The 26800-nt window shown below is 33.8% G+C and overlaps 1 protein-coding gene across 1 annotated transcript in view; it reads left to right on the top strand.

Annotated features, from left to right (window-relative positions):
* LOC126830057 (teneurin-m) overlaps positions 1 to 26800 on the top strand; it is a 190602-nt gene that overhangs the window by 5965 nt on the left and 157837 nt on the right. The window contains exon 2 of the mRNA XM_050560271.1: positions 7148 to 7211. The gene's annotated coding sequence lies outside the window, so the exon portion shown is untranslated. The remainder of the gene's footprint in view (positions 1 to 7147; positions 7212 to 26800) is intronic.

The raw sequence follows: 26800 nt of genomic DNA, 5'->3' as shown, positions 1-26800 counted from the left end.
TTCATTAGAGTTGACATTTCAAACTGTTTATTATAATTCATTATAACAATATGTGTCCAGTGAGAGAAAAGTTTTACAGCATAAAGCACTTGGTATATCCCAAAGCATGTAAATCAAATGTTTCTAAGTAATTTGAGCATATCGATAAATATATCATAATTCTTAAGTCGTCTACATTCATTTATGTTAAACCCAAGACCTTACATTTGACCAATGTTTGGGAGATTTTCAGTTTATGATTGATTTTCTATTTTTCTAATCCTTGTTAATGTGAAGCACTTAAAACTTGTGTGATTTTGATGTATTAAGTGGCAAGTTAGATGATGCCAACAACTTGTCCTTGTATCAATGCCACCAATAATGTTAATTGAAAGATTTAATTAAACTAATAGTATCATTAGTCTGGTTTCCTATAAGCTGTAAGTCTGGCAATATCAGGAAGGTACTGTTGGGTATTGCTATTGGAGTACCGATACCATCTCTATTGATTTTGTTCAGAGCAAGAGATTGTGATGTATGTGTGTCTGTCATTTTATTTGCTGTTTGATTCAGCTATAAGTATGTGAAATAAAGTGCTCCTTAACACATCTTAAACGTTGAGTGATCTGAACTATGGCAAGTATGAAATAGTATATAAAAGAATACTAAATCAGGAACTGAGATTACTGTGACACTTTCCTTATTTGAAATTATTAAAGGGGTATTACGAGCAGCACCCCCCCACCACCCTCCCCCACTAAGATTCTTATGTGTTATGAATCTAGGAAATTTGTATCCACTGGGGTACCCCTTTGCGTATATTTTCTTTTTGCTGAAGGATGTTTATTGCAAATTGAATATATGTATATTAAAGTAATGATGCACCATTGGCGCATTTCTTACTAAAAAATAAAATTCCTCACAGCTTAATCCATGCTAATATGTACTTAAATTGATTATTTAGTATTTAGTTATGAAACAAAATTAAAATACCATCGCTAGAAAATGTCCAAGCTTGGATACAGCTGGATTTAAAACAGGTCTATCATTAAATTTTTGTGGACAACAAATGGCGGCTGGCTTATCTTTGTAAATACCTGGTACTAAATGGAACTGAAACATTTTTGGATTGATATTCTTATTAGAGATTCATTTTGCAGTTTGCTGGTTATTCATATTTCTTAAAATGGCACATCAAGACTTTAATTGAACCCTTTCGTATAAGCCCACATTTCAGAATGTAGAGACAGATATATAAACTGCCTGCCATTAAAACCATCAAACATGTCCAAAATTCTGGCTTGTTGTGTTAAATAAATGTTAACATTATCAAAAGAATAGTTCAACAGGAACTTACTTTGTTCCTGCTGTCTGGATACAGACCACCATTAAATTTCACTGTCTGGGTACCCAAAAATTGTAGTTTGTCTATTTGTAGCAATTCTCTCTCTCTTTCTCTCATCACCTATTGCATGCTCATTTTTGTTGAGTTTTTGGTCTAGAATGGATGAGGAGGGGTTGAATTAGTATTTTCTGTCAGGTTTTGGTAAATATTCATGATTTAGAGGCAGAAGGATAACGGAGTTGACAGGATGGTAACAGTGATATATACAGTGAATAGTTACATGTTTTTAGTATGTACTTGAAGTTTTTGTATCTCAAAATTTTGGTGGTCAACCTCATACAAATTTGGGGAAAAGTTACCTAAATTAGCTGTGATTACATCAGAAATTGGTTTGAGGATGCCTTCTGTATATATTTGTGAATTTTCAATCTACACGTGGGTGTATTATGTCCTCGCTTGTGTCTGTCAACAATTGTATCTGTCAACAAAAGAGATTGCAGATTTTTATGCATTTTTATGGGCCTACACTTGCATGGCTATCTTTAAATAGATACCTGAGAGTACTTATACTTGATTCAGCAATCAGAAAGGAATTAACTTTTCACTTAATTTCTTCAGGCTTTTCAGTCATTAAAGCCAAAATCTTAATCCGCCATTTAATAGGAATTGATACTTTAGTTGTATTCAACATGTTACTATGCATTATGAAGAATATCAGCAATGTTTGACAAGGTGTTTGCCAGAAATATTCACTTTTCTTCACTTTTGTGGCGTTTCTAAACACATATGTACAATGCACTCTAAAGATGGTACAAAAACACAAATCCTCTATTTAGAATTTGCTGAAACGGATGCCTGGGCAAAATTTCCGGATGGCAAACCCTATTTCATTTGATTTCAATATGCTGTTATGGAGAAAGGGATAATATAATATCTTTTTATATGGTGTAACATCAGGGCATGGAATTCTAATTTGATAGGAAAGATTTAAATTTGTTTCTGGTAAACATGGATTAATTTAAGATTGTCAGCCATTAAAAACAATTACAACATTGGACATTTTGAGTAACTAGTTTGTCCAGAATGAACACGTTTTTAATCCTGCCCTGTCATATATCTTCATTTAAAACTATTTTTTGAAAGTAACAATTTGATAATCAAATACCCAAATGTGAGGTGAGAAAAATATTTTTTACTTGGCTATCAAAAGTAAATTTTACTTGCCATTAATATAAGAATATATGGCCCTCAAATAAACAGGCAGTCACTTCCATGACTATTTTATCATCATTGATTTCTACTTAAATAGGCATTTTACAAACTTATAATTATGCTTCTAATATTGATAAGCAATACCGCGTGATTAGTTTCTACTTTGATTCGATGCAAGAAACATATATGAAATGATTATTGTTATCAATCAACATTAATGAGACAAACGGTTTGATAAAGTATGTGGTTAGAGGAGAATAAATGTTGATTGTGGAAATATTATTTCCTCTTGCACACAAGCGTCAATGTTTATATACTGTAGTGGAATTGGTAATACCCCAGGGGACATAGCTATAGACAGGGTCTCTACCTTATTGCCATCTTTATGAGAATATTGCATGCTTTTCCTCGTTCTGGCTGTCGATACAATCTGTTTGCCATCGTTTGATATTTTCCTCAGCAACATTCTGACCGTACAAAAAAAAATTTGCGTTGATATAATTTAAGATTACCATAAAACTTCTTCCTCTTAACATACCCTTGGGCCACATATTCCTTAAATACCATATGTTGCATTAAATTCTCTAAGGTACTATACATTAAAGTTTCAACATAAAAAATCAGAGAAAACTGAAATGGCAAGAGAAGACATCTATACATATCTTTTGTTTTATTTAACTTGATTTGGATCATTACATTGTATTAAAAAAAACTAAAGAAGTGACAAATGCATTTGACTTGGAAATATTGGTGTTGCCAGGTAGTAGAATAGAAATTATTCCCATTGGGTATTATAGTATAGCTAATTAGTTACAGTGTGGGAATGGGGTAACTAAACAGTGAGGGGTGAATGTGACCTCCAGCACCAGTACCCTTGTATAAGCTTAGTTTTGATATAATATACATTTTGCCCCAATTTAGACCATAGACTTTCTTGTTGGGTTATTGTTAGGTAATTTTCTCAGAATGATCAGGTAGACAGCTTAAGCCATTCCTTGTATATCACTAAATATTGCAAGGTTATTGCAGTGATATCTATCGCGTTATTGACACCATGCTTTCCTGTCATTTAGATGTTGGGGTAGCTTTTATTTAGGTGAATGAAGAGATTGTGTTTTTTAAAATATGTGACCCACTCCCACGAAACCATAGGCTTGTCGCACAACTTCATTTTGTACTACGGGCACAAAAGCATAAACTGTATGCTTCTTGTTGCTGTGAATGAGCCGAACTCAACTCCAGATGTTAGGAGAAATTTAAAAAGAATTGCATTTTTGGAAAGCTTAGGCTGTGGACTTTTCAAATATGCTGCCAGCTCTATTTTTATAAAAATGACCAAGAGCCTGGTTTTGTGGGAGCAGCTCACATATTTATTCTGTAAACAATTAATAAGCATTTTCATTGATTTATTATGCATTGAATAAACTGCACCCGCAAAAATCATTTCCATAAATGGATAATGTGCTTTTTTTCATCCAGAGAATGATTTTATATCCAATGTGATACACCTATCTCCCAAAACTCCTTGCTCAGCATTAGGAGAGCATACTCTTCTCAACACATACTTCCAGGTATAGTCATTCCATGTGGGCTTCAAAGATTCAAAGTAGCGGGACATCAAATCATCATAAATGCAGGATCCCCCTGCCCCCTCCCACACTCTCTGCTCAATCACTCGGCATGCAGCTCGGTATACATGTACAACAGTTTGCCAATAACTTGATTTATTATCCATGTGTGAAGCAAAACTTGCTGAGCTGGAAATAGAGCAACTGATACCACGATATGGTTTGCCTAACTTCCGAAACCACAAGCGGAATACTACAAACCGGGTGTCAATATTTCGTAGCCATTACTTATTGGTCAACTTGAATAATGCTTGGACCAGTATATATTTTTTGATAGGACAACTTTTAATTATGTCTATATTTGTTGTTTAATTTGGCATGTTGTCCTTTTACGCCTTAAATGAAAAACAAACGATTTGCCCATTCCTTAAGTTATTGTAGCTCCAAAAGGAAATTTCTCGATTCTAATTACATAAAGTTTATATTTTGGGCTGTAAAATTTTGGCAGATTTACTATATATAGCCAGTCAATGGATATTAAGTAAACACTTCATTTAGGTGTTCACGATAATCTTCTTTGGTGCTAATGATTTTAAGATCAATTTCAAAATAACAAACCAAAAATTTCGAAACAGAAGGTTTCCAGTCTCCATATAGCTCTTTTAAAATAGTCTTGTAAAACCAGTAAGAAAATTGTTAGATTCTTAATTAATTAATTGTAAATCAAGATTTTTAACAAAGTCGTTGCCATATCCTTTAAAGAGACACAGTAGGCTTCTATAATTCCTGTACACTTGTGTAATTCAATGTAGCCTTTCTGAGTTGTGCGCTTTCATTTGTCTGTGAATTTGCCGATTTGGTTTGACTTCAGTATCTATCGGTATGCTGCCCCCCCCTCCCTCAAAGGTCAGGGTGATTTGTCCCCTTTGCCTTTCACCAATCGATGCCTATGGTCATTCCTAATTTCTATCACCTTAAATAGAATAGAATGAAAATCACAGAGAAAGACCAATTTTTGGATCAATTCAAAAACATCCACAGGATTTTACACCCTGGAGTTCCCTTGTCTGTAGTGTAGTATCTATGGCTTTGCAAAGATGTTAAAGTTTCTTTGACAAGTGGAAATCAAAATAAGAGTGGGCTGTATCACTGCTGTAAGGGCATAGGCGTACGAGGCGGGGGGGCCGGGAGGGCCCCCCCCCCAATATTTTCATGAAAAAAAATAGAAATCTGAATAGAGCTCAGAATTGTGAGATCGGTCATTAGCCGAGGAGTTTTTGAAAATGGGGTGGGGGTAGGGGTATGGCCTTGTCGGGAATGAATGCTCAGTTTGTTGGGAAGCGTTGCACCGTCTGTCGGGTTTTGAATATTTTTAATAATATGGAAGCGGAAAGAAAGGTCCAGTCAATGATGAACACGTACGCCATCTGAATAGAACTAGCACGTACACATGGCCTTTCTCAGTTTGTGAGTACTGTGTTCCTGTATACTGGCATCCAACTCCATGCACCCGACGAGCCCAGTGATAGAAGTGAGCAGCTGAAAAGCAGTATAAACCCTTGTTTGACTTGTTCTTTTTTTGGTATAATATAGTGCACTAGATGTAAATAAACTTGAACTAAAATGGTCATTCATATATTAAAAGTATATCAATTTTACAAGTTCAAAAAGTCTTCTATCTTGATTTTAGATCTATCTATCTTAGATATGGATAATAAATGTGAACTGTCATATAATGAAAAACGTGGCAAAAGTAAATCTTAATACGGAATATATAGATTGTAAATTTGAACTGTTTTAAAATGGTCATTCATATATCAAAAATAGATAAAGTATATACAAGTCTTCTATACATCTGAAATCTGGATAAAAAATGTGAAGTCTCATAAAATGAAAAATGTGGCAAAAGTAAATCGTTCGACTTGTTCTTGTTTTGTTTTCGTAGTAATAGAGCTTGTATTTTAAAGATGACTTTTTACCAGTTTTTATGCTGCAACTGACATAATTTACTACCCACTCCAAATTACTAGAAAGTATTCGAAATGCCTGGAAATCGCGTCTACAGTCGTCTGGTTTTCAAAAACCAGCAGACTCTAAAGAAATATATTTGTCGGGAAAATATGCTGGCCCCCCCAAACAAGTTCGGCCACGTACGCCTATGTGTAAGGCCAAAATTTCCCACATAGCACACCTGTCTTTATTAGCTTAGTTGGTACAGAAGACTAAGAAATTAAACTACATTTTGTTTCGTTTGTGTTTGTTTAATTTGCTAATACAAAACAGAATATATTTAGCTGCGTATGTATACCGGTATATGCACCTCTAGTCCTACGATTAAGCTAAATGAATAAGGAAATGGAAATGCCATTTTGCTGAATAATATGCCCTGAGGCTATACAGGTTATGAATTTAGTTTTAGGAGAAAATATTTGGTATCATTCTGATTTGGATAATCGTCAATATGGTTCCTATTTTAATTGGCAGTGTGTATTTTTCTTGTTGATTGGGTTAAATGATTTATAGTGGTGACAAACATTTTGAAATTTTTGCATGACCACACAACCAAACAAAATTTCTTAATTTGAATTTCTTGGGTTAATCTATCAAATGATTTGTTGACCTTTAACATTATCTAGGGCATGAGAAATTTGACATTATCAGACTAGCCTTAAATGGTGGTGCCATGTCTCTGAATGTGTTCCAATTAAGCACAGTTCTCAGGGCTTATATTTTGATAATTAAGTTATATAATGGATTTAATCTATCAAGATGATTAACTGGTTTTAACCATGAGCCAGAAGGAGCCAGTAATAATCCTGATTATATTTTAAGAGTAAACATCAACTCCGATCTTATTGGATAGGAATCAGCACAAGTGTTTTTTCTTCATCCTTTTGGTTATTTACAATCTTGAAACCACAAATAGACATGATGCCATATAATCTAAGATCAGATTTTATGGCCATGAAACTAATACTAGCTAAAGTCTACATCATATTGAAAAAGAAATCTAAAGTACTCTCATGTGACCTTTTAATTACAGATTATGATAAACTTAGGCTTTTAAACAGCCTCTTAATAAACAAAAATGAAAAAAAAAGACTCAGGTATGTAATACTTTTATCGATAATTGTCTACTGATTTCATTTGTCAATAGAAGATAAGTCAGTTTTACTGATCTTCTTAAACTATATATTATATGTACTGTCATCTTTATCTGGCAATCAATAATAAATGAATCATTATTGTTTTAAATTTTTTTTTTTTTTTTTTTTTTTAAGATTTACATACAGATTTAAAAAAATACACTATGAAAACTTTTTATTAGTTTTCCATCAGTGGAAATTAATATATTTCCTATTAGGAATACATTGTCTTTCTGAACAAAAAAATATAACAAATGTTGCAAACTAGTAATTGTTCAGATTGAATTTACCTTCAAAACACAGAATGTTTATCGTCACTGATTGCATTGTCTTCTCATATTAAAATCTTAGAATAATTTGAATGGAACAATACCCACAATTTCAGATGGTTGTTTTGATTAAACAATGCTTCTGACGCAATTCTTCGTGAAACAAATATCTTGAGATGGCACCAAGAAAAACATGAACACTGAGTAAATAAACTCTGTTGGAGAGCATTATTGTGGAAAATGTATGCAAGGTAATTAGAACAAACATTGTTGCCCATTTTATATTTGACTTCTGTGAGAATTAAATGATTAAAAAACAAAGGTGGGGACCTGTCTCTTGGTTGACACAGCATTGTTAGATTCTGTAGCATGTGATTGATATAGGTGCCTGAAAACAAAGAAAGTGTATTTTTCTCAGGAACTTAACCAAAGTTTGGAGGACCAGGGACAGTCAGCCAGATTTTTACTGTTAGCCCATCATTTTCTACTTAGGTTAAGCAGGCAGACAAATTTCACGATTTCCTCAAATGAACCTCACTGTAGTTAATTTTGGCTAGAATGTAATTAGCTTTCATTCACAAGCGCCACATTTTGAATGTGACCAGGTTTTTGTCAAGTACATCCAATTTTGACAGAAGGAGACTGAAATCTCTCAACTAGTAGACTATTATATGAGCTGCTTAAAATTTTCTCAAGTATTATACACCAAAGATAAACATACACCATTGTTATGCCATGCACATCTCTAATTGTCCAAGCTGGAAATTACAGAAGGGAGCTTTCTGTTGTCTGGGACAGTCAACTATTGGAAAAGAGACAATAGACTCAATATTCTTTAATAGCCATATTCACTTGCTGTTTAGTAGTCTCCGTGTCCAGAGACAATAGACTGGAAATAAACAAGTGACTCTTACAAATCACATGGAATTTAATGAAGCTATATTGAAGCTTCAGCTCATCTTAACTGCTCCATTGTCCACTTCAAACATTCCAATAATACTAATGTTCCAATTTTCATGATTATCTTGCTTCATACTATTTGCCCTTGCATGTCCATAAAATTTTGATAGAAAAAAAATGATAGCACTTGTGTGCTTCTTTGAAAAGAATAGTTTTAATGAATTCCTGCTAATAACTTTGTGCTATCAAGTTGAAATTTGATGGCATGATTATATTGACATTGGAGTCAAGCATGCTTTCTAAGAAATGGCATTGCAAATTTTGAATAGTAGAAGAGGTTGAGATACATGATAAGAGGTTTCAAATATTTTGTAAAGAAATGTTTGAATTTGCTCATTAAAGTTTATATTAGGCTTCTGTCTTTATAATAATTTGATGATTGCTTTATTAATACTGATAGATAATACAAGTGAATCCGATTTATAAAAAAGAATATAGACCATATTATGCGAAAAGAACACAAGATGCATATCTGGTACACATTCTCAAAGAACATACAAATGAAATGGAAAAAATTACATTTAAAAATGTATCTTGCCAAAAATAGAGACGTAGTGTGTGATACGATATGGTATCAAATGAAAACCCAATTGTACAAAAAATATTGTTTTAACTATGTTGTTTGACCAAAACGCTCTATCGAAAATAGTATCTGTATGAAATTTATATGCATTATTAAGATCAGTAAAATGAATAAGCCGATTGAATTTAAAATGAATAAGCCGATTGAATTTCAACAATTTCTGTTAATTGCTTCTAGAGTTATGGCCCTTGTTTCACTTTGTTGAACCATGTGAACCTCACGACTAAAGTTATCATCCGATCTGTATGAAAGCCTATTGAATTTCAGAAATTTCCATTAATTACATCTAGAATTATGGCCCTTGTTGAACCCTTGTGAACGCTCGAATTACAAAAGTAATCATCCGATCTGTATGAAATTTAAATGCATTATTGAGATTAGTATAAAAATGAATCCTATTGAATTTAAGCAATTTCTGTCAATAACTTCTATAGTTATGGCCCTTGTTGCAATTTGTTGAATCTTGTGAACATTATTCTATCTGTATGAAATTGATATCAGTGTCTTGTAAATACGAATTATGGTACATAATATCCGGTGTTTGCCCTCCCATTAATCTGGTCTGCCCTCTGTTTGCCCCCCCCCCACCAAATTATATAACAAAAAAATATATATTTGTTTCAGTAATCAATACCTTCTACTGTGATTAAATTCCACAGTCATAGACTGGCCTGTTGTAGAGTGATTTCTTACCGAACCCATCCTGCTGTAACCTCCATTAAACAATAACATGTGAACCACTTGAGAAGTGCTTTTTATAATCCTCAAAGTTTTTGGGCATAGGTTCAACGTGGCAAGAATATTCATTCACTTTTATTCATTCACACCGTTCATTTGACCACCTCCCTCTCTGTTCGGATAAGCTAGTGATTTGGCAATAGACAGTATCTGGTCAGCTCTATTTATCTCGACAACCAGTCTCTAAAATACTGCCAGATTGAATTTCCGGCAGTCTGTTTCTCAAATTATGTGGCAAAAATATTCATTCACTTTGATTCACTCACTCCATTCATTTGACACTTTCTCTGGTCGGATAAAGTGATGATTTGGCAACAGGCGGTATCTGGTAAGCTCTATTTATCTGGCAGTCTATTTTTTCAAATTTTTGGAGGCTTCGTTGAGGTTCGCAAGAACGTTCATTTGACACTTTCCTCTCTGGTCGGATAAACTAGTGATCAGGCGTCAGGCAGTATCTGGTCAGCTCTATTTATCTTGACAATCTGTGCCTGCATACGGTCAGACTGCATTTCCTGCAGGCTATTTTTCAATACCCTCCGTAAAGGCTTGCTACTTTGGCGCTCATGAGGGGGCTTCGTCGAGGTTCGGAAGTCAGTTAGTTTGACACTTTCCACTCATGTCGGATAAACTAGTGGTCAGATGACAGGCGGTATCTGGTCAGATATATTTATCTCAACGATCAGTGCCTGAAATATTACCAGCCTGCATTTCCGGCAGTCAGCCAATCAGATTTCTTATAATCATTTGTTTCAGTCTAATGATGCTATAAGTTAGGTCATGAAATCTACACACTTGATGATTTAGCTGCTGTGGGAGTATGTTTTGTTGCCTGGCAACCTATCGTTTAGAGTAGGGTTGTCCCACTTTGGTTCTGTAAATTAACAGTGCAGGTAAATCTCTGCCTATATGGTCCACCTAAACAAGAAGTGGTTGGACTGTAAATTTAAAGTGCAGCTGAATACAACTGTGTAAGTATGGTTATTATAATGTGATATCATTTGATTCCTTTTTATTTACAAAACACAGTCTACTTTGGATTTGTTCTTAGGTTTTGATCACTGAATTGATTTTTACAACTTATACTGCACTTGACAAAGCATGTTACATTACGTTGCCAGTGGAGTATTTCTTTTCTAATATTCTAATGCAATTAGCATATAAAAAGTAATTTGCTTTTTCCCATTATTGATGTGGCTTACTTTTGTATATAATTGATTTTACTTTGTTTTTGTATCAAAATTGCACATTACAACCAAAGATATTATTTCACAGCAACATTGAAAAATAACAATATTACTTCATATTTGACAACCCACACTATAGTTTTAACATCGCTATGAATGTCCACATGGATATATAAATCCATTTAAAATGAATTGATTTATATGCATATGGCATCAGTAGCAGTAATTTGAAATATCAAATGTTAAACATTAAAGGGGTTATATGGTTTGTCAGGAAACATTTAAGCTGTATCAATTTTATTTATTTATTTTGAAATGTATTATATTCCTCTATAAATAAATATATGAAATTACTTCTCTATCTCTCTTTATATTATGGTTATTTTTGTATGAGTAATTCTACCTTCCATTTGGTATTATGTGTCATTTTATTACACTTCATATAATAGCCTGTTGGGATAAGCTAAAAGGAACCGTCATAACAAAATTGTTAGCAACCATAGAAATGACAAATGTCTTCATTATGGCCAAATTTTGAAGAGATGTTCAAACAGTGAGAAACGCAAATCAACATTTCTCACTTCTTTTCCAATTTATGCCGGCACTATTTTGGTGCAGATTGTGTTTTATGAGTGTTGATCCGTGAAATTTAATCAAAGATTGTTTTCTTAGAGGCTAGATGGCAAGTTTGTGAAAATTACTGTTTGTCTTGGTAGTGATGCAGAATTGACCTATTACCCCTGTGTATGAATGGACTCAGCCACGCATGTTGAGAGTCATAGAGGAGGATATGAATGAGCATTGTGAAAGACATGAATTGAATTGATCTTTACTGAATGACTGAGCTCTATCTCTCCATTCTCTTTCTTAAATCCGATAATCATTTTCAATCCTTCTTTTCATTTTGCTGTGAGGGTCTTGAATTCCTCTCAAGACAACTGGCATCATTACACAATAGTTCCCCTAGTCTAGACACCTGCACCACCCTACTAGAGAACAGTGGAATCTGCCATGCTAGAGACCAAAAAATTGTGTTTAGTATTGACTTGCATCGCAGTGTTTAGAATTGTCATAGTGTTAAACTGTGAACAGCTTATATCAAAATCTCTCTTTATAGAGTATTATATATATATACCTAACTTTGATAATTCTAAGTGAAAGTGGTGTCTGCAAAGAGGAAAGCATTTATCACCACAGTAATTGATTGGAAAAGACTGGTATATTTCCTACTTTTGAACTGTTGATACAGCACAGCATACATGTTGACAGTTCAGATTAAGCTGCAGTTTTTGATATTGTAAACAAAAGTTGAATTCAGTTGATGTAATTTATGTAAAGTGGTGTGTACCCATGTGCTTATGTTGTTATAATAGGAGGTATTGGTAAACATTTGAAGTTGTTGAAAAGGTAAGCTTACATTCACTGTATTGTCTAATAATGTTGACATTTTATTTTTATCTTTTTTGTTATCTTTCTTTAAAAATCTTGGAAGTTGTAAATATTCATCTTGATAGTCTGACAGTTAAGTACCATATCTTTAGATGGGGGTGGGGAATTCTGGCCAAATCACATTTGATGTAGGCCTTCACCAATTTGGAGAGACACATAACCGTCTCAGGAAATGATCTTTTAACTTTCTTATGGCCAAACTTGTTTCTTGTTTATTATATGTTAGTGGATAAAAAAAGAGTGGTACTTGCAGGATTGTAGACAGTGGTGGGTGTAAATGCCGGCAGGACTCCATTGAAATATTTTTTGACTTATAGTATTTTTATTTTATTAGAAAGACCGCAACAGGTTTGCACTAATAAATGGATCGAAATTTAATGAAAATCATAAAAAAATGAAGATGATTGTGCCTAGAAATATATTTCACTGGAGCAATGTAACTCCCTTTGATTTTCAACATGAAAAAGGAATTGTATCATACAGCCACAAGGATGCAATGGATAATGTAATTTGCGAGATAGTTACAGTTACTCAGTATATAACTGGTTCATATAGACGTCATATCATACTCACCATTGTAGTTTTGCCTTTAGAGGAGCCATGGTGGCTAAGCGGGTAAAACGCTGGCTCACTAGCCTGGAGGTCGAATGTTCGATCCCTGCATTGGTTGAGAAGGTTCATCCGGATTTTCCAACATGGTTTGCCATTGGTTAGTTGTGCAGGACGGAGGGCCTGACAAGGACAGCTGTCTAGTCATTCGGATGGGACAAAAAACCAAGGTCCCGTGTATACATTGGCATGCACATACAAGATCCCTTGGCAGTTGGAATTCAATATAAGAGTAGACCATAGTGCCACTGTCGGGGCAAAATTTCACTCATAGCACACTGTATGGCATTTGCCCGTCTTCATTATCCCAGTCAGAGCAGAACAGTGGGACGTTAAACCCCATTTCATTTCATTTAATTCCATTTGCCTTTAGAGAAATAGTGCAGGGAACATTCATTCAGAAGCTGTACAAAACCTAAAAATCAAATGCTTTCATTACCTACCAAGTAACAAAGAATAAATATTAGCTGCTATGAGTGTATGTTTCATTGCCTGGCAACCTGTTTTTGCTAAATAATTGTCAAAAAATTATGAAAAGTTTAAATCTCAATTGCACTGTTTATGTAAAAAAAAGAAATTTGGATTTTGCTGCATATAATACTATCACTTATAAAAGTGATAATTATAAAAAAATAGACATACTATGTTGTCACCAATGTCCATCTGTCTGTCATTTGGTATGAAATGTTTGGGTCATGAGAGGACAACCCTTCGATTTTCAAACGCTCTCATATTCAATGTTCTGCAATCAGGAGGAACCCCAGATAAGAAACATAATCTCTAAACCCTGCATGTTTTAAGATAAAGAGATGGTACTATATAGTTCTTTCTGCCTATATACAAATCAGATAGTACATGTACTTCAATAAGCAAAACCATCAATTTTTTCTTCAAAAAAACAATTGATTATTGTTGTTTATTACATATCTGCCACATCAAACTACAATTAAGCAGTGTACCTGACCAGAGTACAAACCATATCTTTTAAATCGAAGAGATAATAGCTGGCTTTGCCAAACATTTTAAAACGGAATGGGTTTGATGTATTTATGTTATGAATGTGGTGCTAAATATTAGTCGTGTACAGCAGCCAATCAAAATATGCGAGAAGTATGCATCGCACATGACTAATGCACCATAATTATGAATGCCTGTTTCAATTTTGATACAGCTTGATTAACTTTACTGACAATATTTGCAGATAAACGAAAGTTGTTTCACTACATTGGGCTGGGTATGTTTAATTAATAACAATAATAATAATAATGATAATAATTCTCAATTTATATAACGCAAAAAGTCCTAAAAGTATAAAATTAATTATTTGTAAGATGTTACATGCATTAATAAAGAAATTAATTTAGCCTGGTGAAACTAAAGGCATCCAATCATAGCTAAGAAATAAACACATGTACATCTCAATGTCTTTAGCTATCTTCTCATAGCTAGATGAACCCGAATGCTAGATCCTTATTAAATTTGGTCCATATCCATGATTTCGATAATATTTCAAATGCCAACATACAGAAGTCACACTAAGTCAAACTGTTTCATTTCTATGTTACATTGACAGTATTCTTTGACTGGATTAACAATAATCACTCCCGTGAGTCGAAATACTGTCTGTTTGTCCAATAATAGCGTAATGTAATTTCCACAGAAATTGCTTCAAAATCACATTTATATCTTCCTTGGCCAACATTGATTGCCTTCAATACTGTCATAGGAAATAAATATTAGCTCAAAATTGATTGTCAAATTCATAAATGAAATGAATAATATGTATTTGATGAGGTTTTGCCTGGTACCATTATCATCTTATAGGCTACCAAGAAGCAACTTAGAAGCTCATTAGATGTAAATTAAGCAATCGTATCCTTGGTGGAAATTGGTCAAAAATCAATTTGTTGTATGTGGTACTGTTTGTATGAATTGGTAGCTTGCCACTCTATTTTGTATGTAGGAAACTCTTTCTTGAAATTAACCACACTTGATGTGTAATCCCAGAGAGGGAATTTGATATTTTTTTGCTAGATTTAGTGATCATTTAAGAGATTTATATGTTAGCCAATATTAGTAATCAATACAACTTTATTGGTTACTGTCACTTATTGGTGAACTACATACAGCATACTGAATCCGATATTAAGGAAATGAAATTAAACAGCTAGGTTTTCTGGTATGATAGTAGATATACATGATATTTTAATGTGGTTTAAACATACATTATGCAAGAGCTAAATCTGTCTATGCAGGTCTTTCTTTAGGCCTGAAATGTTATCTAAATTATTAATTAGACATTAATTAACCTATCCAGACCATAATCAACTCGAGATGGCATCGCTAGCCTGCGATCTTTAGTGGATTATGAGCGGATTTACTGCATAACTTTCCTTCATGATTTAACGATTAAATGGATAATCAAGGCTATGCTGTTTATCTTACTGACTTTAGTAATGATGATCAAGGCTAGGCGGATATTTCGATCGCTTAGTTCTCGGTATAAAGTGGATCAATTTAAATGAAATTTTCAGCAAATTGCCTTTACATTATCTTGTTTTTGTCCCCCGTCTTTCGAAGAAAGCAGGGGACTATTAAAATGGGTTCGTCCGTCAGTCTGTCCGTCCGTCCGTCCGTCTGTCCGTCTGTCTGTTCGTCACACTTTAATTTGGGACACAATAACTCTCCTTCTAATTGACCTAGAATGTTCAAACTTGGTGTAGGTGTTCATTAAGTCAATGCCTTGATGGAGTTTAGGGTAAGCAGAGATAAGCAATTTGATTGGTTGATGCTTTGGGACACGATAACTTTAGTTCTAATTAGTCAATACCTTGACTAAGTTCGATAATGAGCATTTTCTGCTTGGGGTAAGCAGAGCGATAAGCAATTTGATTGGCCGAGACTTTGGAACACAATAACTCTCCTTCTAATTGAGCTAAAATGTTCAAACTTGGTGTATGTGTTTATTAGGTCAATGCCTTGATGGAGTGTGAAGATGAGCATTTTCTGCTTAGGGTAAGTAGAGATAAGCAATTTGATTGGTTGATGCTTTGGGACACGATAACTTTAGTTCCAATTAAGTGAGAGTGATGAAACTTGGTGTATAGTTTCATTAAATCAATACATGACTAAGATCGATGATGAGAATTGTCTGCTTAGGCTAAGGAGCAATAAGCATTTTGATTGGTCAAGACTTTGGAACATAACAACTATGCTTCTAATTGAGGTAGAATGTTTAAACTTGATGTAGATCTTCGTCTTGACTGAGTTCAATGATTAAAATATCGAGCTAAAGCTAAGCAGAGATAAGCAATTTCCTTGGTTGATTCTTTGGGACAAGATAACTTTGATTCTATCTGATAGAGAGTGATGAAACTCAGTGTATAGTTGATAATCAGTTTGATTGCTCGATACTTTTGAAAAAAATACATGTGCGATTAATTAATATGTGTCATCTATTTACTTGGGGATTTCGGCGGGTGACATCAGCCTTACTGTTGGCTTGTTAACTATTATAGTGAGAACTGCCAACTCGTTATCGAATCTCCCATAATGTATCTTTATTCTAAAGGACAAGAGCCAGACATCATGTTAAAAATTTATACCTCACAAAGGGCACATCTAAATAACTTGCTTGGGACCTTTTAACAACATAAAGATACTTTCCCAGAAAAGTATTTACATGTATTGGGTGTTTATTTCCAATAAAAGTATGGCAATTTTGGTATATATGGAAAGTAGAAACATCCAATCGTACTAGAGAAATACACCCATTGCCTAATCTCCCAGCGTTAGTGAGCACTTGATGTATATGTTGATAAACTGGATGGTGCAACAGTTTCTGAGTTAAAAAAAAACACAGAAAAAAATTTGGGCAGTGGATAATCCAAGAATTTATTGGGCTTCGATATTTGTTATAAATAGTCAGCGATTAAAGACAACATCGTCTATATGCATTGAATTCTCCTCCAGCTTCGCACCTGTTGCTAGGTATCGAGAGAGGTAAGTCATTTGACACAAACATGACCTCTTTTAATCGACCTTTTATAGCAGTTTTATGACAATTACAATGTTTTGAGAAGGATTTGAAGCAAAATTATAATTAATTAATTAGTTTGAATATGTTTTTAGTCCAAATATATCATCAAATCACCCAGTTTGTATGTGGGAATGTATCTTTAAAATACAGACACACATGTATTTCTATGCGATCACAATCACCACACAAGTCAAATATTTTACATCATCGTGTAATAACTTTTATACATAATGTATGGTTTTTGGTCCAGTAATTTTTATATGCCCATATTTTCAAGTGGACGTATATTGTCGTCGTCCCTGTCCGTCCACGATTTGTTTGTGGACAGTCTACAGGTCACAATTTTCACCCAATTTTGATAAAATTTGAAATGCAGGTTTATAACCCAAAGATCTTGGTTCCTTTTGATAGTCGCATGTATCAGGCCGTAACTTCCTGGATTATGGTCCCTGATTGTACAAAAAATTGTGTATTTTTAGCTATTGGATTCTCTAGAGGCCACAATTTTTATCCGATTTTAAAAACCGTTTAAACATATCACCATTTCATCATAATGAAGGTTGAATTGGAATTTCGTGAAATGGCCTGACAAAATGGCTGCTTTTTGTACGCAAATTGTCTATCTGATTAAAATACAGATATATATTTCGTTTCATTTTTTTTATACTTTCGATGGCCTACACTACATGAAGATCTGACAAGTTATAGCGATAGGTCACGTCAGGGGTCAAAAGACCGACTTATGACACTTTTGACGTCAGACATTTCATTAACCAATCAGCATTGATGTTACTAGTGGATTACCCACAGTTCCATGAAAAACATGCCTAAAGCTTGCCGTAACAGACTGTTTCATTGGTTTATCCCTGACACCATTCAGAACACAAATTAAATAACAATTCTTCCAGATCCAAGTAAAGTAAAGACAAGTAAAACAAAATTTTGAACTATAAAAACGAAACGAAATAGGATCTGTGTTTTAACCAGATTGGCAAATTGTGTAAAAGTATGGAATATGAAGGTTGTGGATCCTCTAGAGGTCACAATTTTTATCCGAATTGGATGAAACTTAAAATAATAAATATATGTTTATATCCCAAAGATCTTGATTCTTTTCGATATTCACACATATCTGATGGTAATTACTTGGATTATGGCCCCTGATTGTACAAAAAAATCCAGATATTAGCTTGTTAACCCTCTAGAGGTCACAATTTTTATCTGATATTAAAAAAACGTTTAAACGTATCAGTGTTACAACCTAATGATGGTTGAGTTTGAATTTCGTGAAAATCAAACCGAAAATGCCTGACAAAATGGCAGCACCTTGTACGCAAATAGTGTAAAAAGTCCAAGATTATAGACCCTCTAGAGGTCAGAAATTTTATCTGATTTTGATGAAACTTAAAATATGATACCCTAAATCAGGATCTGGCAGTAAGACAAATTTCATACTTCTTAGAAATTTTCTTTGACACTTAAATATATGATTTAAATTTACTGTTGGCTTACAATCTACAAACAATAATTCAATTTTCCTGCAAATATTTACGGGTGGTGATATTTTGTTATTCATGAAGCAGTCTGATACTAGGAAGAAAAATAATGAAACACAGCTTTTTACCTTTAAGAGGCTCTTGGGAAATTATACACACAAACAGCTTTGAAAAAAGTGTCATAAAGACTGCATTTAAAATGAAATTTACATTACCATGGCTATATTGGAATATCCAAGAGATTTATTGGCAAAAAAATTAATGTAATCTGTCTGGTTTACATCAAGATCTCCCATCATTATGTGAAAATAAAATGTAGAAAATAAAAAAAAATGCAAGTAATCACAGTTGGGTAATTAATCCTATTACTAATCACCATGGCCCATGTTCCAGTTATTAACTGTTCTCTATTTTAACCTTTTTATCAAATTAGATGAAATGGAATTGGTAAAAATGTAAGACTAACCCCACCAAAAAGCCATTAAATTGTGCAACAGATCGAGGGGAGAATTTGGAAACAAAGGAATTAATTGTTACTGTTCAAGACAAAGTGCACGCCACATGATAGAGAAGTATCCCATTCCAAGCAGTTAATTCAAGGGAAAATATAATATTTTGCATTGTTATATCATTATGGTATTGATTTTTACTCTGGGAAGTGTCAGATTTAGTTCAGTGAAATGGATGAAGTTTGAAAAACTCTCATGGCATGAAATCCTGACAATACCTAGGCTTTTATAGATAAGATTCTTATTTGTTCTCCTATAGATCACACTATGAGTTTTATACTTTTATTAATGGACACAGTTTGGTATATAAAATCCATTAGTAGATCTTGTTGAATCATTTCTAGTCGACCTCCAATTGTGGAGGTTTATATAGGTATACCATATTCTCCCAGAAAACATGCAGCTCACTAACATTAACTCCAATTTCCTGTTAAGTTTTCTCTCAGTACTTTGTTCATTCATCATCCACAATAATCTCAAAATTACACCTTTAAATTACCTTTAAATGTAGTTGTCATGAATGACCCCAGAAAGAATACTATGTTGGGTCTTCAATTAAACATGCTCAAATGTTCAAAGGGATTCAATTCCGATGCTCATCTCATAATGGCTATAGCTGCTAAAAATATTGTATTACATGGAAAACCTTACCATAGAAATGGATAACAAGACGTTGTTCAGCACACTTACTATAGTGCTGAACATTCATGAAGAATATAGCCTAAGTAAAGTGCTGATAAGGTGTTATTCAGTTTGTTGATATTTTTGTGTTAAGTGTAACCATTTGATCCAGAAATAAAAGGGATTTTTTTGCCTAGAAACAAGTCAGTCTTCATGAAGAATTCACTACAAATGCACAAAACCGAAACGTCATCTTAAGTCAATATCGGGTATGTCCACCGTGAGCTCTTACACATGCCTGAAGTCGCCTTGGCATGGACTAGCACAGATGTCTCACTACACGCTGTGGGATTGTTTGCCAATGATTTTTGAGTGCCTGTGCCAACTCTGCAACAGTTTGTAGTGGCACGGCTTGAGTTCTAACCCGTACTTTTAACAAATGTACATAACAATTGAGAGAGTCGAGATAACAAGCATCTGTGGATAATTTCATGAAAGATTTCACTACAAATGCACAAAACCGAAACTTCAGAGAACCCTGAAACAAAGCAGGGGTCAGCTGAAGTCAATATCGGGTATGTCCACCCTGAGGTCTTACACATGCCTGAAGTCGCTTTGGCATGGACTGGCACAGATGTCTCACTTCACGCTGTGGGATTGTTTGCCAATGATTTTGGAGTGCCTGTGCCAACTCTGCAACAGTTCGTAGTGGTACGGCTTGAGTTTGAACCTGTCGTCCAAATTCATCCCAAAGGTGTTTGATCGGGTTCATGTCGGGAGACATAGTGGGCCAATCCATAACACAGACATGAGGTTGAATCATGGTTCATCTGAGAAGATGCCATTTCACCATGGTGTGTTGTGCAGATATCCCTGATTTGTGGCCCATTGCTGTCTGGCAAGTCGATGACGATGCAAAAGGATTTGACCCATCACAACTTTCACCTATGTGCCATAAGATAGGAAAACCCAAGAAAACGTTTACCAGAAATATTTCACGAATTAGGCACTGCGTTTTTAATTGCTTTGAGTTTATATATTGATAAATATGCCACCATATTCATACATGTATATGACAAGTTTTCCCATCCATCATCACTAAATACAGTCTTGCTGTCTCTTGCACTTCAAACCCAAATTTAGGATCTGATTAGCAATGCACATAAACTAATATCCCAATAATCTTATACAAGCAAGTGAAAAATATTGTATTCTTCCAAGAGATAAATTCTATCAGTAGATGCCACTCCTAGTTAGTCAACTAACAAACTGAAAAACAACAAATTGAAGTTGTTACATATTACTGTAATTCAGATGCCTCAACATTAGATTTTGAGGGCATTATTGGAGAATATAGGTGTATGGCTATTTACCTTGCAAAAATGTAGTGGAGTTATTACATGATCACAGCTCCAGTACATTGAACTGTTACGTAATTAGGAGTAAAAGTGGCTCAGTAAAAAATTTTTGGGCTCACTAACCTGGAGGTCCCGTGTTTGATCCCTGTGTTGTCGGCAGTGCGGAATGGAAGACCTAGCAAGGGACAATGTATAGTTGTTTGGATTGCATGAAAAACTGATGTCCTATGTATACACAGGTGTTCATGTAAAAGAAAACTTGACAGATGGAATTTGATATAAGAGTAGGCTATAGTGCCATTGTCAGGGTAACATTTCCCTCATAAAGCAGACTCTAGTTACCATAAAGTCACTGTAAATCTTGGAGAACTGTTAATTTATAGGTATTGATCAGCCGTCTTCAAAGTGCTCAATGTACTAGTTATGATAGAAAGATACTGGCACAGGGAATCTTTCACTGAAGTAAAGGTTTTCTGCAAGTGCCAAGACTCAGCAATAATTATACAATTATTCGATAATGTCATGTAGAAAAAATTTACTTTGAAGAAGCAACCCCAAAGGATATATCAAAATATGATTAGAAAATAGGCCCTGTTATAGGTCAAATGATAATCTAATGTAAAGCTAATTGTCTCTTGTTTTCTATTTTGAGGATAAAAACTATAAAGCTGATAATGGTTAATATTAGAAACTGTTATCATTCAGTAAAGTTATTTTATCTTCTGAAAACTATGCCGTTTATTTAAACTGTACAAAACAGCATGGTGTTTATGTGTAATTTTTGTTGATAAATGTATAAATATATTTATGTGAAGCATAGTTTGTTTCTTTCAGACAAAAGTGTTAAATAGCATTTGCCATTTGAGATTGTCTGACCTTCTATAGTATTAATCTGATAGAACTTTTGATAGACTGACCAGTCATATCAACTCTGATAACCATCAATAATTCATCCATAATAATGGAGCAAAGGTGAAATTAAAACATCATCATGATTGGAATATAGATGAGAACATGCTTTAACAGACACATCACAAGCAACAATAGGTATTTTATTGAGTTTCAGTCCTAAAGAGGGCTTAATGAAGGATAGTTGTATGAAAAAGACATGTTGGAAATGTGGTTATGTCATTCATCTTATGAATAAATATTTCACAATAAGAAGTACCAAGCCTTATGATGGAATAAATAAATGGCTTTGGGTCTGTTTAATGGACAAAAGCATACACATCATATAACACTGTGGTTTCGATTCCCCGGTTGTACGTGACAAGAAATAGGGTCGCCTGTCCAACCGCGTGGGTTTTCTCTGGGTCCTCCAATTTTCTCCTAATAAAGCACCCTACGTGCAAGTGAATTATTGAAATATAGTTGAACCATATGTTAATCCCAAAATGACCTAGTTTGTGTGGAGTGGACCTTAACCCCCTCTCTCTCTCTCTCTCTCTCTCTCTCCAGGTTTATTATAGGATCGTGTGTGTGTGATGCCTCCACTCTCCTGCAGATAAATGCAACTCCTTCATTTATGACATGCAAAATCTCTTTGTTATTTGTTGAAGGATTGTTTTACAGCAGAGAGACTACTAATGGTGAGACTGAAAATTTTGCAATGAATGACAAAACACGTAACTCCTAGACAAATGCTGATTTTACCATTTGAATTCTTATTCATTATTCAAATCAATTTAAATAATCAATTATTGGATAGTTTTTGATGCATTTTTAGATTTCTAGAAGTTTTGAATTACTCAAATTATTTGCCCAGCTAATTTCATTGAACTGATGTTAGTAAATAGTTTGTTTAGGAGAAAAAAAATGACCAAATCCCATTAGTTTTAATTAGCATCGAAAATTGAATGCCAAAATATTCATTTGGATTAGGTGGACATACTATAACTTGCACAAATTTAAAGAATGTTTTAATCAGAACTCTTGAATGAGTAAATTTGTAGGACAACTAATTATTAGTCAGCTACTACTACAGGTTGCATCACCCTCTGTAATAAGGACAGGTGACATCGTTGACTAGTTTTTATATGCCCATATTGAAATGCGGTCATATATTGTCGTAGCACCTGTTTGTCCGTCTGGAGGTCCGACATCGACAATTGCTCAAGACGAACCAGTATATTGATTTTTTAATGATTTTTGATAACTTGAACAGCTAAATCCATGATATTAAATGTTTTGTATACTAAAAGTTAGCATGGGGCAGAACAAGAAGCCAAATAAATTCTAATGATTTTCTGTTAATTATTTAAGGAGTTGTTACTCTTAATCAGATTTTAGTGTATTATAAATCTTTCATTACCGACAAAAGAAAAAATATGCGACAACTCTTGATAACTGCTCAAACGATTTAGCTGCTGTGGGCGTATGTTTCGTTGCCTGGCAATCTATCTTTAAATCATATCAATCAACATCAATGGGATTAAAACATCTGACAAAGGAGATACAACCAATTGTCTTCAGGTTTAAGATAAAAAGGAAATCACTTAGATTAAGTAGTCAATCAAGGCAGGTTAAGTAGTCAATTAAGGCGATGTCTAACACTAATTGTGTTGATCATTTTATTAATCCAGAGATTAGCAATAGTTACACCCACAGTACAATCTTTTTGGAATTTTTAATAATATTTATTAACCATTTCTTGATGTCTGATTGGGCATATATTCCCAGTCAGACATATGCCAATAGATGTAGGACATAATATATACATACAGTCCAAACAGCATCCCTGCTCTATCGATCAGCTTTGTTTCCCAGATTGTTTACATTAATCTTTTATTTAGTAGAGTGCAGCAGTATACAGCAGAGTTAGAGATCCAATCTGTGTTTTCTGGGATTCTGTTAATTATTTACTGAGTTATGGTTTTGTTGACTCATTGAATACAGCTAAGTAAAGTATTAAGTTCACATTTTTTGACAGAATCATAGCCCTTTGTTAAACTTCAGATGCCGAACCTGACAAAAATATTTTAATACAGTTATTAGTCTAATGAGATACAACATTGTGCAGAACCATAAAATGAATTAATCCATTTCATCTGCTTATTCAAATTCTAATCATGTGTGACATAATTGTTGATCTGAACCTATTTGGTATGGATAATTTTCTTCTTTTAATATCAATATGAATGTAGTTGTAAGAAATCAGATTACAGAATTACTTTGAATCGGGGATGTAGAATGAATACATCCAGTCCTTTTGCTTTTGTTTTGAGTAAATTACCTCAGTAAAGTGCTATAATTTATTGTCCCCACCTTTCGAGGAAAGCAGGGAACAATTAAAATGGGTCTGTCCATCTGCCTGTCTGTATGTTCGTCACACTTTTTGGGACACAATAACTTTCCTTCTAATTGAGCTTGAATGTTCAAACTTGTTGTAGGTATTTATTAGGTGAATGACATGATGGAGTTCAAAGATGATCATTTTCTGCTTAGGGTAAGCAGAGATAGTTGATGCTTTGGGACACGATAACTTTAGTTCTAATTAAATGAAAGTGATGAAACTTGGTGTTTAGTTTCATAACATCAATACCTTGACTTAGTTCAATAATGAACATTTTTTGCTCAGGGTAAGCAGAGCGATAAGCAATTTGATTGGCCAACACTTTGGAACACAATAACTCTCCTTCTAATGGAGGTAGGAGTTAAAACTTTGTGTAGGCATTCATTAGATGAATGCCTTGATGGAATTTGTAGATGAGCATTTTCTACTTAGGGTAAGCAGAGATAAGCAATTTGATGGGTTGATTATTTGGGACACGATAACTTTAGTTCTAATTAAGAGAGAGTGAAGAAACTTGGTGTATACTTTCATTACATCAGTACCTAAACTAAGTTTGATAATGAGAATTTTTTGCTTAGGCTAAGCAGCGATAAGCAGTTTGATTGGTCAAGACTTTTGAACATAACAACTCTGCTTTTAATTTAGGTAGAATGTTTAAACTTGATGTAGATGTTCATTAGGTGAATGTCTTGACTGAGTTCAATGATTAACATTTCCCTCTAAAGCTAAGCAGAGCTAAATAATTTCATTGGTCGATGCTTTGGGATAAGATAACTTTGATTCTAACTGATGGAAAGTGATGAAACATAGTGTGTAGTTTTACTACCAGGTACTTTGATTGTGAACATTTTATGCTTAGACTAAGTATAGATAGTCAGTTTGATTGGTTAAAACTTTGAAAATAATTAATCAATATATGTCATCTATTTATTTATGGATTTCGGTGGGGGACATCAGCTTCACTATTGGCTTGTTTTAGATCTGGATGAAAAAAGCAGTGTACATGTATGTATTTAAATACAGTTTAAACTATCCTGCCATATGCATATCCCCTGCCACAATTAATAACTAATTTGTGCTATTTCAAGAAATTATTCCATACTTTGTTCATAACAAACAAGCTCCTTCAATTTAGATAGACCTCTTCGACAGATAATGTGCTGGCTTGATTTCATGAGAGAAATTTATACTCTTGCTACATCTAGTGTGAAAACTGTACAGCTGTTACTTGTACTGTAAGTTCACTTTATAAACATTTTCACTTTTCTACGCAATTTTGAAAAGTTAATTAATGTGCTATATTGTTAAATTAGCCTGTCACCTGCAGCTGATAAAATGGAATACTTTTTTCCAGTAGGCATTTTCAATAATATTTTCCATAAAAAATGTTCAAATTGAAGCAAAAGCACATTAGCCTTACAACGCTAATGAATTCAATGTGATGTTTATAATTAAGTGTCATGTTAAAGTGTTCATTGATTTTTTAAATGAAAAACTAATATTTTGACATATTCTTGCTGTCATTTTAGGTTATGAAAGGATATTTGTATTTAACAGGAAATTTTTTGATATTAAATTGATATAGATGTTGTATGTGGAGGTTACAATTGTGTTAAATGAATTGATGGATGATAGAATTCAATATGTTTACACCTAACATGTTTAATTGTTTCGCTTGTCTTTTATTTCATCAATATTAATGGATGACATCATTGTAACATTTGGTATAAATGCTGAGTACATCTTGCTCATATAATCAAGTTACATTGTAAGCCAGTTTTGAACATCAATATTTCGAAGTGTATGGGTGTGGCGATGGCTGAAAGAAAATCCAAAGAAAAATATTTGATTAAGGAAAAAACGATCAATGAAATTCCGCACATAATATGTCTTATGTAAGGGAGCAAGACATTCATGTTCCCTATAACAACTGATACAAAGTACTGAATATCGAAGCTGTCTGTCAACACAAAACTCTATTGGCAGATTTTATAGCCAGGGTGTTAAGCTTTTACCAAGTTGGCCTTTTCTCCACACATTATTCACTTGTGCATGAGAAGTTAATATGAACATCCGAGTTGTAGGAGCCTGTCTGCTATAGTGGATAAAATTCAATCAATATACATGTACAATATAGTGGAAGCGTGAAAACATTTTAGTCTTGGTTGATTGGAAAAGTTCATGAACAAACAGGTTTTTTTTTTCATTCATTAGATAGGCAAGTTTTCATTTAGGCTTTTAGAAACATGAAAATGAAAAATTTACATTACTTATTTTTGCTTTAATCATTTTAAAAAATGAACTGATCTTATCAAGTACAGGGTACACAAATATAGACACATTTCTAAGATAATAGCAATACTAAGTACAAATCAATATATTTTATTTTGTGTAAAATCTCATAAGTATTTCCCATTTTCAATCAAGATTCATTAGCATTTCT

This window comes from Patella vulgata, chromosome 8 (assembly GCF_932274485.2).
Source record: "Patella vulgata chromosome 8, xgPatVulg1.2, whole genome shotgun sequence".
In the NCBI taxonomy this organism is placed as follows: Eukaryota; Metazoa; Mollusca; class Gastropoda; family Patellidae; genus Patella; species Patella vulgata.
Note: the sequence above shows the minus strand (reverse complement) of the source record. Positions and strands in the feature narration are given on the sequence as shown.